General features: G+C 36.6%; 1 pseudogene; it reads right to left on the bottom strand.

The window, feature by feature from the left end:
* Positions 1 to 6,657: 6,657 nt before the first annotated feature.
* On the bottom strand, positions 6,658 to 11,203 carry LOC122093591 (annotated as a pseudogene).
* Positions 11,204 to 11,613: the final 410 nt, after the last annotated feature.

Raw genomic sequence — 11,613 nt, 5'->3', positions numbered from 1 at the left:
ATGGTGTGTAGCTGGGCACAGGCTAGGCACAAGGGTGTGCCCAGAGATTGGCATGGGTGTGCGGGAAATGTGCATAATGTGTGGGGATAATGGTGTGTAGATGAGCACAGGCTAGGCATAAGGGTGTGCGGGGAGATTGGCATGGGTGTGCGGGCAATGTGCACAATGTGTGTGGATAATAGTGTGTAGCTGGGCACAGGCTAGGCATAAGGGTGTGCGGGGAGAATGGCATGGGTGTGTGATTAATGTGCACAGTGTGTGTGGGTAATGGTGTGTAGCCTGGCACAGGCTAGGCGTAAGGGTGTGTAGGGAGGTTGCATGGGTGTGTGGGTAATGTGCACAGTGTGTGCGGGTAATGGTGTGTAGCTGGGCACAGGCTAGGCATAAAGATGTGTTGGGAGGTTGGCATGGGTGTGTGGCACTTGGCACGCGGGGTGGGCTGAACTATGCAGGGCAGCATGCGCATGGTGCAGGTAAGGTGCATGCAGCAAGCAGGCAAGTGCACGCGGCTATGTAGCAGGGGTAAGCACAACGTGTTGCAGGGGCACGCAGGCCATGCAAGGGGTGCGCGCAAGCAGGCAGCGGGGCACGCAGGCCATGCAGTAGGGGTGCACGTAGCATGCGGTAGGGGTGCATAGGCCATACGGCAGGGGGCACGTGGGTAGGAGGCTAGGTCTTACTGGGTGGTTTGCTAGCTTGGCTGGTCAGTGAGTGCGACATGCGCGCGGAAAAAATATGATTTTCCAGGGGAGATTGCAGGCAATCCGATAGTCTGATTCTGACATACCATATATCGTCAAAATCGTATTTTTGAGTACTATCCATTTGTATGGTCATCTTGACCGAATTCCTTTGTATATGAAAAGTCAAAATTGGACCCTCTTCCTTCCTGCGTGGGGTTTCAGGGTTTTCAGGCAGGCGGGGAATGTTTCTGGGTTTTCTTAGTCAATCATCATCTCTATTGATCAGAATTTAAAAAGTCACGTCCAAGATTCGCATTTCATCATAACCGAAAGAGGGTGACAATATTGGGTGTCTACAGCCCCCAACTAGTGGGTCTGACACCTACCAATGCCGTCCAGCGGTCTACAGTGGGTTTCTACTGTTCACTTCCACTCTTCATCTTGCCTTGGGGAAACCACAAGGGGTCGATTCAATCACATTTTTCACACATCTAAGGTCCCATATTATGATTCTAACCTAGATCTAGGGTCGATTCAAGGTTTTAAGCACGGATCATACCTCTTTGCTCAAGAACACCTTCAAAACTCCAAATCTCTTCTTCAACTCATAAAATCATCAAATGCTCTTCAAATCTTGCGATTTCTTCATCTAAAACCTTCAAAATCAACATGTAGGTCTTCTATTAAACTTTAGAATCATCTTCTTAAGTGAGATTAACAAGATCTAAAGGATTTCTACCCGAATCAAAGGGTTTCGCTTAGGGTTTCTTGAGAGTTTAAGAAATATAGCCTTTACTCACCTCAAATTATAGATCTCAAGACGAGGATTATTTTTCCAATGCCAAAGTGGAAAGATCTAACCTCAATGATGCACAGGGAGCATTTCTTCTTCTTCTTCTTCCCTTTTTCTTCATTTCTTTTCTCTCTTATTTACTCTTCTCACCCACCTTGTAAAATATTAAATAAGAGAAAAGAAGGGTAATAATTGCTATTTATACCTGGGCCAAAATATCTAATGATCAGACTAGTAGGTCACACTGGTGGGTCCGACCCACCTATGACCACCCACTAGTGAACCGAAACTTAGCCAAATAATTGGGATTTCAATGGGACTTGGCTCCCAACATGTATTTTACTCTCCGTATATAATTTAAAAATATGTACTTGTCATAAAATAAGGCTACATACCTTTATTGTCCCTACATGGTCTTGTGATACGTGCAAGTGCCAAGTGCACGACTTGGGCACACAGACTTCACTGGGTACTGGTTCAGACTCGTCTGGCCAACCCGAGTTTAGAGTCACCCTTGCTATCATGTTCCATAGGGTACGTGTCTCAACTCGTTCGGGTTCAAGTCCTACACGACCAAACCGAACCAACCGGGTAAGTAAATCGGGTTTAGAAAATAGGGTATCACATATTTAAACTTCCATGGTGATATACTTTCACTTAGTATACATTCAACATAAAGAGTTCTTAACATTGTTTATATACATCAATTTATACTTATTTCTTTCATAAATAATCTTCCAAACTAATGAAAACTAAAATAGAAATAATAAACAATCATTAATAGAATCAGATATTACAAGAATTTGATTCTAGATATAGTATAAATTGAAGTGTACATAATAAAATTTTTATGTTTATAACAGAATCACAAATAGTACTAAAGAGGACTATAAATCTACCTAAACAATCAAGCAGAAATGTAATTCCTTTGGATGCTCTCATTCTAATCCAACTATTAGACTAATGATTTATCATAATGTCCTATAGTTTTATCTTTAATTTAATATTATCATAATTATGTTTAAGGTTAACGGTTATGGCCATCACAACCACAATGAAACGTGTACCTTTGGATACTCCCGTTCAACCTAATTGCATGACCTAATACTCTAAACTAATTGTAATATTTATGAGATAGAATTTCATTTATATTTAAGGCTAACAGTTAAATTTGACACAATTGAGAGAAGTGTGTACCTTTAGATACTCCCACTCTTCTCAACCATGTGAATGTCATTAGTACCTTAAAATAGGATTTATTGATGTCATTTATTTAATGATATTTGGATACAGTTATTTTTAGTTCAATCACTTTAAATTTTTATGATTGATCCGCTTTAGCGGTAATCGAATTACTAGTTTTCTTAGTTTTATCCATAAAATTCCAACATCTAATCATTTATGACATTATTAAACTATTAATTTAATTATCCCAAATTTTAGTGCAACTAGAGTCATCAATATGTTATCTTAAAATTCTCCCAAAATAGAAAACATAAGGGAAGATGGAATCAAGACAGATTTAAAGTAGGTATAGAATTATAGCGGAAGCGGTTATTTAATAACTTTGTGATATAAAAAATTTCATCTCTAAAAGGTTAAGGGCTCGTTTGATAACGTTTCAAGAAACGCGTTTCTGCCATTTCTATTTCCAGAAACAACAGAAACGGAGCTAAAAGCATTTGATAAAACTGTTTCGTTTCACTTATTTTTAGAAATAGAAATAGAAATTTTTACTTATTTATGGTTCAAGAAACGACCCAGGCGAAACAAGTTCAACTTGTTTCACCATTTCTGGAAACGACTTGTGGTAATTCTTTCACTGGTTACCATCGACTTCTAAAAACATGACTTATCAAACACCTTCAATTCCGTTTCTGTTTCTAGAAATGGAAATTTATGTTTCTACCGTTTCTTGAAACAGAAACGGCAGAAACGTTATCAAACGGGCCCTAAGTTTATGTCCCTAATATATGTTTTCCCATTACTTAAAGTTCCATCACATAAACATATTTGTTTTTATAAACTGAAATAGAAAACATACATTACCATAAACAGAACACAAAATAAATAGAAACATATGTTTTTTTTTTTTTTATGACATAAAGAACTGAAATAGAAAACTGTTCCAGAACAGAAACAGAAATAGAATACTATATTCAAGAACAGAAATAGAAAACTGTTTCAATAAATAGAAACAGAAATAGATATAAATCAAAACAACCAGATTTATAGACTAATTTCTATTTCAGTTTATACGTTTTTTTTTTTAAACAAAACAAAATCACATCAGGATATTCCAGTCAACACCAAAAAGTTGATTGGAGGGTCACCGGTCAATCAGATGGGTCAAAAATTTGGGTTGGCGGGTAGGGTTCGAGCCGACCAGCTCAATTCGGTCTAAACAGAATTGGTCCCAACAAATTTTGGTTCAAAAAATTGATTTGGTTTGGTTTGGTTCAATATGATTTGATTTTGGATTAAATAAACCCCTTAATGGGCTATTGAGCTTAATGGGTTGCGATAATGGGTTTAAGTCCTTTTGATTTGAATTAAACATTACATGGGCTAAAGTCCATATCCGATTCATTTAAAAAAGAAATAAAACCCAGTCCATCACTATAAAATAAAAGAAGAAAAGCTCAATATTCATATCATTAAAAGAATTAAAATCCAACTAAATATCCATTATGATAGGAAAGTCCCCATCTAATCTCAACCCAAATCATATAAATAGAACCTTAACCGAATAGTACAGCCTATTTAATGGTTGATTTCAATCTATGACATAGTTGATTTCAACTTCTTTAATGGTGTTCACCCAATAATAAATAATTCAAAATTATTCTAATAAAAAATACTTTCATGATTGATCTTAATTTTAAAATGATCCATAACCTATTGGCAAACCCAAGCTCTGATACCATTGATGGAATTTATAACATCATAATTCCTAAATCATAATAAGATTCTTGTCAATACACTATGAACCATTTCAATACAAGAGGGGAAAACGACATACCGCACACCGTCGATGGCGTGTTGTTTCAAGTGGAGCTTGACGTAGCCATTGATGTCGTCCTTGCACAAATGAGCAACCTTCTTCTTCTTCAATGGAGGTAGGTTTCTTCCCTGAGTATTTTTCTCAATGCACTTATCTAATGGAAGAGATTAGTATGTAACCATACAAGGGAGGTACCTAATCTCCTTTAATAACACAATGCTCATCTATCATTAAGGTAGGCCAATCAATTAGAGAGCAAGTCTTTCTTATTTACAACCAAACTAATATGATGGATATTCTTAATAGAATCCAAGCTAATTGGCAATCAAATCAAATATTGGGTTTCCATAATGGAACCTAATCAATGGTCAATTGGGACATATAAGGAAATAAATCCTACACCTACCTGTCTAAGAGACATGTATGCATAAGATTAAACATGTAGAAGAAGCAGGCATTTTTCCTGGTTTACGAGAAGAGTTTGTAATTATTGGTGAGAATCAAGCCGATGATAGCTTAATCTTGAAATTACGCTTATGACTTTGCGATATAGACAGCTTCAAGCTGAGGATGAGGTTGCCAAGGGTACGGTGGGAAGATTAATACAAGAAAATATTTTATTGTCGCCTATTAATGGCACATCCGGTTCTTCTAGTAGGGCATAAGCACCATCTCTTTTCCTGTTAATAGTATGTTATCCTTTATTCAATATAGCATATTATCATTTATACAGATTTTTCTAAAATGTAGGTATCTCTAGTTAAGTATCTGCCCGTTCTAGTCAACATTTTCAAGTTATTCATTCTGTACGATCTTCAAGATTCATAGTCTACCCTTGCTTTCATCACTGTTTATGGAAATGATTTTTTTCCTTTACCCATAGTTTATTGTGTTCCGATTTTTCTTTTTACTGTATTATATTGCAGTTTGCATCTCCAAATACTATTCTTCATTTCACCAATTAAAAAGAAAATGCAGATTGTTGGTGGAAACAAAGGTGGAGTGGTAGTAGTTGTGGAGGGCCTTTGGGGATTTGTTCCATTCTCACAGATATCATCTGTTTGTTTTTTCCCTTGGATTTTGTATTCTCACAGATATCATCTGGATATATAATAGAAGAAACACAAAAGAGAAGATGAAGTAGAAATTTCTCTTTTTGGTTCAGTATTTCTTAGAGAGGGAGAAAGAGTGTGTTCTCTTCTTGTACGAGAGTCACTTCTCCTTTAATCTCTTTAATAGGGAGGGATAGATCCTAAACCAAAATGGTTCCAACTCTCTAATGACTAGGGACCCGTTTGATCACGTTTCAAGAAACGCGTTTCTACCGTTTCTGGGTCCAAAAACGGAAGAAACGGAACAAAAAATGTTTGACAAAACTGTTTCGTTTCACTTGTTTTCAAAAATAGAAATTGAAATTTCTACCTATTTATGGTTCAAGAAACGACCTAGGCAAAACAAGTAGAACTTGTTTCGCCGTTTTTGGAAACGACTCGTGGCCATTCTTTCACTGGTTACTATCGACTTTGAGAAACATGACTGATCAAACACCTTCAATTCCGTTTCTGTTTCTAAAAACAGAATTTTATGTTTCTGCCATTTCTTGAAACACAAATGGCAGAAACGTCATCAAATGGAACCTAGGTGTACGTAACCACTTAAAATTGGGTAACGATCAAATCCTTGCAATTTTACACATGAAAGTTTAAATTTTAAATTTAAAACTTTCACATTCAAACTTAGTCAACATGGTGGCCCACCTTAATATCTTAATAGGCACGTTATCACCAACAATTACAACATCTAAGGTGGAGGATTAGATCCGAGAATGATAAGATCAAAAGGATGGAACCTCTTACATATGATCGTCAACTGTTTTCATCCACAAAAGGCTCTGTTGGATCAAGAAGGAATTTGCCTAAATTTACCACACACACACACACACACACACACACAACTGAATCTTGTTAATAAAACTTGTATTATTCAATTCCATTTACTTGTATATTCAAAGAAGAAGCAAAAGAGAAAAAAACTCAAGCTGGCATTAATATCCCATCTCAATACTCGACCTCTGTATCTGTGTGTGTCCAAATAATCCATTTACAGAACTAATTCAGTTAACCATACCTTTCTGTTTAAAAACAATAAATCAATCACAATATATATATATATATATATATGCAACAATCAATCTCATTCCTTTTATAATCACCCAATAGATACAGATTAAGAAACACAAATGAGAACTTATTTTTAGGACCCAATTACTACTAAGTTGATACACTATTAGGAATTCCCTTCCCTGTAATTCCACCTTTGGAACTCACATTGGATGTGTCAGGGTATAACAGTGTGTACGGAATCTTTGCAGGTCCGTACCTGTTTTTAAGCTTGGGATTTCTATTTCTTTCATTGATTCTTTTCTCTACCTCTTTCAGATTCTCTGCAAATTTTTTGAACTTCTTATGAACCTCCTCATTGTCTGTCCATTCCAATGATCTCTGACCCAAGTACACTTCTTCAGTTGTGTGCCTTGAGAGAACCTCTATCAGTGCCAAACCTAGAGTCATCTCAAATCTTTGGGGCAACATCTTTAAATAGTACTTTTCTGGGTCTTTCAGGAACTCTGCGAATTCGAATGTCCCCTCCATCGGAATAAATCTCCGGCAAAGCATCGGTCTGTTGGGTGGATAGCCGGCATAATCATATTGCCCAAAGTTCACAGAGGCATGAAATGCTGAAGCAATCCATATAAGGGTAGTTAAAGTCTCTACTAAATCAGAAATTGTATCCATTCTGTACCACCATTTTTTATTCTGCTTGTCACCATGACCAATGTTTCGGATTTCTGACCACCATGCTTGGATTTCTTCGTCAGAAAGGACTGAAGCATCAGTGATATAGTATATTGAGCAATAGCCTCTAACCCATATCTTGATGGCATTCCAAATCTCTAGTCCATCAGCACCATAAGGATAGTCATCAAAAAGAAGTTGCACTCCTGTGGGGCTTTCCTCATCCTCAAACGCTAAAATCCTGAATGAAGTTCTCGGATCCATTAGATCCGACCTGTGTACATATATCCATTGCTGGCGTGTACCTGCGCCAGCAGGGTATCTTTCTCTTGCCCTAGCCTATGTATGTTTTGTCAATGAAGTGGTGAAATAAGAAGATGTAACCATGGTTATAAGCATTGGTATCGGATCAGCCATATCATATCAGTACTGGCTGAGATCAATATCGATACTTGATCGATCTGGATCGGGTATCAATATTGGTTTAGAGGTAAAATCGTAACAAAAATGTATTTTTTTTGTAAAAAGTAAGGACAGAACTTACCGAATCGGTATTGGTACACCGATAACTAAATCATTGGTTACAATTATTATTTTTTATCTTTTATCTTATTTTCTAAAAGTTATTTAATGCATGAATAAAAAAGACTTTTCAAAAATTGGAAGTCATTTAATGCATTTTTTTTTCAATTTATTAAAGTTGTTAGTTATAAGTACCTCTTGAGAAGATCATTAGGAAGAGATTGGTCCCTAAAGTTCCAACTTTTGTAGAGTGCTGAAGACAACTCCATTGATACCTCTCCAGGGAACAATGTCTTCTCTAGAATTCCACCAGCATTGATGAGAATGCTCCGAGCGAGGGCGTTTATATGCATGGTATCCTTGAAGTGAGGATCAAGCAATTTGTGAATCGGATGCATCACACTCAACTGTCTTCTAGTTCCAATGATAAAGGGCTCAACGACTACATGTGTCTTTAACCTAGTGGTCATAAAGCAGTTCTATTCAGAAAAATGGTTGAGGTACATAAGGTCTCGATATAAAGTATCAAAGACCAAGGAATAGAATATGACCAAAATATATATATATATATATATATGTTCCATCATTAATTACTCACCAATGGCTAATTAATTAATGGTATCCAAAATCATTAGCAACAACATGAGCCTTCGCAAGATGCCACAATGATGCTTTGGTGCCAGTGGTAGCCGGTAGAAATACTCGACTGATTACTTCGCCCTCTTTAGAGCTTGGTAAGCTCAATTCGATTGCAACTGGCTTTAGGGTTGCATTATTCCTCTGGAATAGAAGGGTCCTGGATGCATACACACAAACCCCTTGTGTGTTTATCCTCTCTAGGAATGGGAGGAGGTAGTCATGGTGATCCAACATTAATATCCTTCCTTGTCTCATTGCCTATAATTGAAAATCCAATAATAAGCCTCCAATATCTCTCATAAATCACATCTTTTTAATTATATAAGAAAAAAAAATTAGAGACAACGAGTAAATTACCTCATCAAGAGATAAACCATCCAAATTTCCCTCCAAATGTGCGGCATTTATGTTACTCTTCCAGCCATCTTTACTTTGAGGTGGAAATTTCTGCCATGAATTCAAAAATATTAATTTCTAAAACTTTTTAGTTTGTGGATTCTGCAAGAGATGATGACCGTTCAAAATTTATTAGACCCTTGGGCTGCATTTGGTAGTCATTCAGTTCCAAAAACAACGTTTCGTGTCAAAAACAGAATTTTCAGTTTCTTTGTCAAAATACCATTTTAAAACAAAAAAAATGGTGTTCAGTGAACCTGCTTCAGGAACGATTACCTTAGTTCACTTTTTTTGTATTTGGAACGAAATTGAAATGATAGAACAAGGTTTCATCATTCTATCATTTTGCGTTTCTAGCATTTTTTTTCCTTTTCGTTCCAAAAAATTCAAAAAACACCAGGTTGACACCAAATACTTTATTCCTTTTTTTTGTTCCTATAGAATAGAGAAACGTCAGAAACGTTTTCCTGGATGACTACCAAAGACACCTTATTGGTTTGAGAATTACCCTTAATCATTTGATTATGGATGCATTAACCCCTGCAAGCATTTCTTGTCCGAATTCTTCATCATCCTTCCAAGCCATCTCATTTTCTAAATAAGATCAAGAAAATAGGATTAAGAACATTCTTTATAAAAAAAAAAAAAAAGTAATAGAGGGAGGCAAAAAAGTGATGCCAAATCTAATATGGTGCTTCCCATTTCCCAATTATTTATTAAAAAAAAAAATTAGCTAAAATAGAATGACTTTTAAATACTAAAATGATCTTCCAATATTATAGAGGATAAGAATAAATATATTTCCTTACTTGCTATAATTTGAGGAAGTGGAAATTTGACTTGATGATGTTTGCTTCCAATATTATTCATCTCTCTGAAGAGCTCCTTTGGAACTAATTTCTTCAATTTCTCTACTACCCACACTTCTAACACCTTATTTGGGTTGTTGTTGTTGTTATCATCATACAGATCATGTATCTCCTCGAATGAGTCAAAACTGCTGGATTCATTCTTAAACAAAGCTTTGGCCTCGGGCATTAAGAAATGTATGATTGCTTCAATTGAATTTGATATGAACTCTGACATTTTCTGAGTGCTGAATCGCTCGTCTGGAGGAACATAGATGTCTAGTTTTATCATTTCCGGCCTACTTTCGGCTGAAGGATCTACGTACACATACACAAAAGAATCAAGACATAATAATCTAGTTAGTAAAATTGGCTTATATATTAATTCCACCAAGACTAAAGATTCATCGGTCAACACCTATTCACTAGCCCATACCTATACAATGACTGTATGCTCCACATATGGTGAAAACATTACTTGAAGATCATTATATACGTAAGTACCTTCCTGGGTAGGAGGGCGCCCTATTCTTCCTCGCCGAGGATATGGGTACTTTTCTGATCCACCGAGGACTGGTCGTACATGTTCAAGGCCTTTATCTGGACTTCCGAGATCATTATAGTAATCATAATCATAAACTCGATCCCATTCTTTTCTGTCACCACTTCCATTCCCCCTCAAGCTAATAAGTTCTTCTTCCCTCAATGGTCTTATAGCTTCTGGTGTAAGATTTGGAAGATAACACTAACATACGTACACTCATGAGTTACACGCACAATTAAAATTAATAATAATAATAATAATAAATAAATAAATAAAGGAAAAAGGCAGGAAGAAGAGAAGGATATGAGGAGATGACATACAGCATTAGAGAAGAAGATGCGGCCGCAGTGTGTCTTACTAAATGGGTAAACCCAAGAGTTCCAATCGAAATGAAATTTTCGATTATGAGCAACATGATGATGGAGCAACTCAAGAGTTGCAGAGATAAGGAAGAACTCGTGATTGTTATGGTTTTTGGTGACGAAAGCCCCAGGTACTCCGAATTCTGGATCGACTTGGAACTTAATCCTGTATATTATGCTGTTCTCCCCATTGTGTTTGCCTTTCCTGCCATGTCTCAAATTTGCTTTCTCACTCAACCTAGCTTTCCCATTGGCTTTTAATAATGAATCAAGACATATATTAATTAATTGAGTCTTCCTTATTAATATAACAAATTAGGCATTAATTTCTAAATTAGTCAAAATGTAAACTTACAAGTATCAATTGAGGTGCTACTGTAGAGATGGATTGAAGCTGAATTTCCGGGACCTCGCTGGCCCAGGGTCCGGCCAATGACCACAGTTCCCCTGATAACATGCAAATTAGTTTCCTGCAGATTGGTGCACTTATAAAGGGGGCAAGAGCTCAGCCATTCGGGAAGGTTGGAATACCACCCATGATCCATTTTCTTGCTACCAACATAAGCTAATGATTAGTTTCTGGGTTAATATCCTTCCCTATCTATTACCAGAAGAGATCTTTTATATAGGTTTGAGTGTTTGGTTCTACGTGGAGAATCTGGGCTACTAAAGAATGCTTGAATATGAAGGAAAATGGATTTCCAGATTTTAGATAAAGTAATGGAGAAGGAAAGAAGTATGCTTTGCTTGAGCTCTGGTTGTGCATCTGATTCCAATGCTTGCAGGCCATTTGGAATTGGTACTGAGTTGACCCACTAATTTCTCTTGGGCTGATATGCTGTAGCAATTTGTGAGACAGTGAAGGAAGACTGAAAGGCAGAACTTGGATCAGGTCCACGTATAAGAATGGTTCTCATATAGTATCTGATTTACCCATGAAATCCACTTATTCTCTTTTTTTTATAGCAGATTGTCAAAGTGTGTGAATCAGGCACCGTACAAGAATAGTTTTGACCTAATCCAAAAC

The sequence above is a fragment of the Macadamia integrifolia genome, chromosome 11 (genome assembly GCF_013358625.1).
Source record: "Macadamia integrifolia cultivar HAES 741 chromosome 11, SCU_Mint_v3, whole genome shotgun sequence".
Lineage (NCBI taxonomy): Eukaryota > Viridiplantae > Streptophyta > Magnoliopsida > Proteales > Proteaceae > Macadamia > Macadamia integrifolia.
This window is presented reverse-complemented; position numbering and strand designations above follow the sequence as displayed.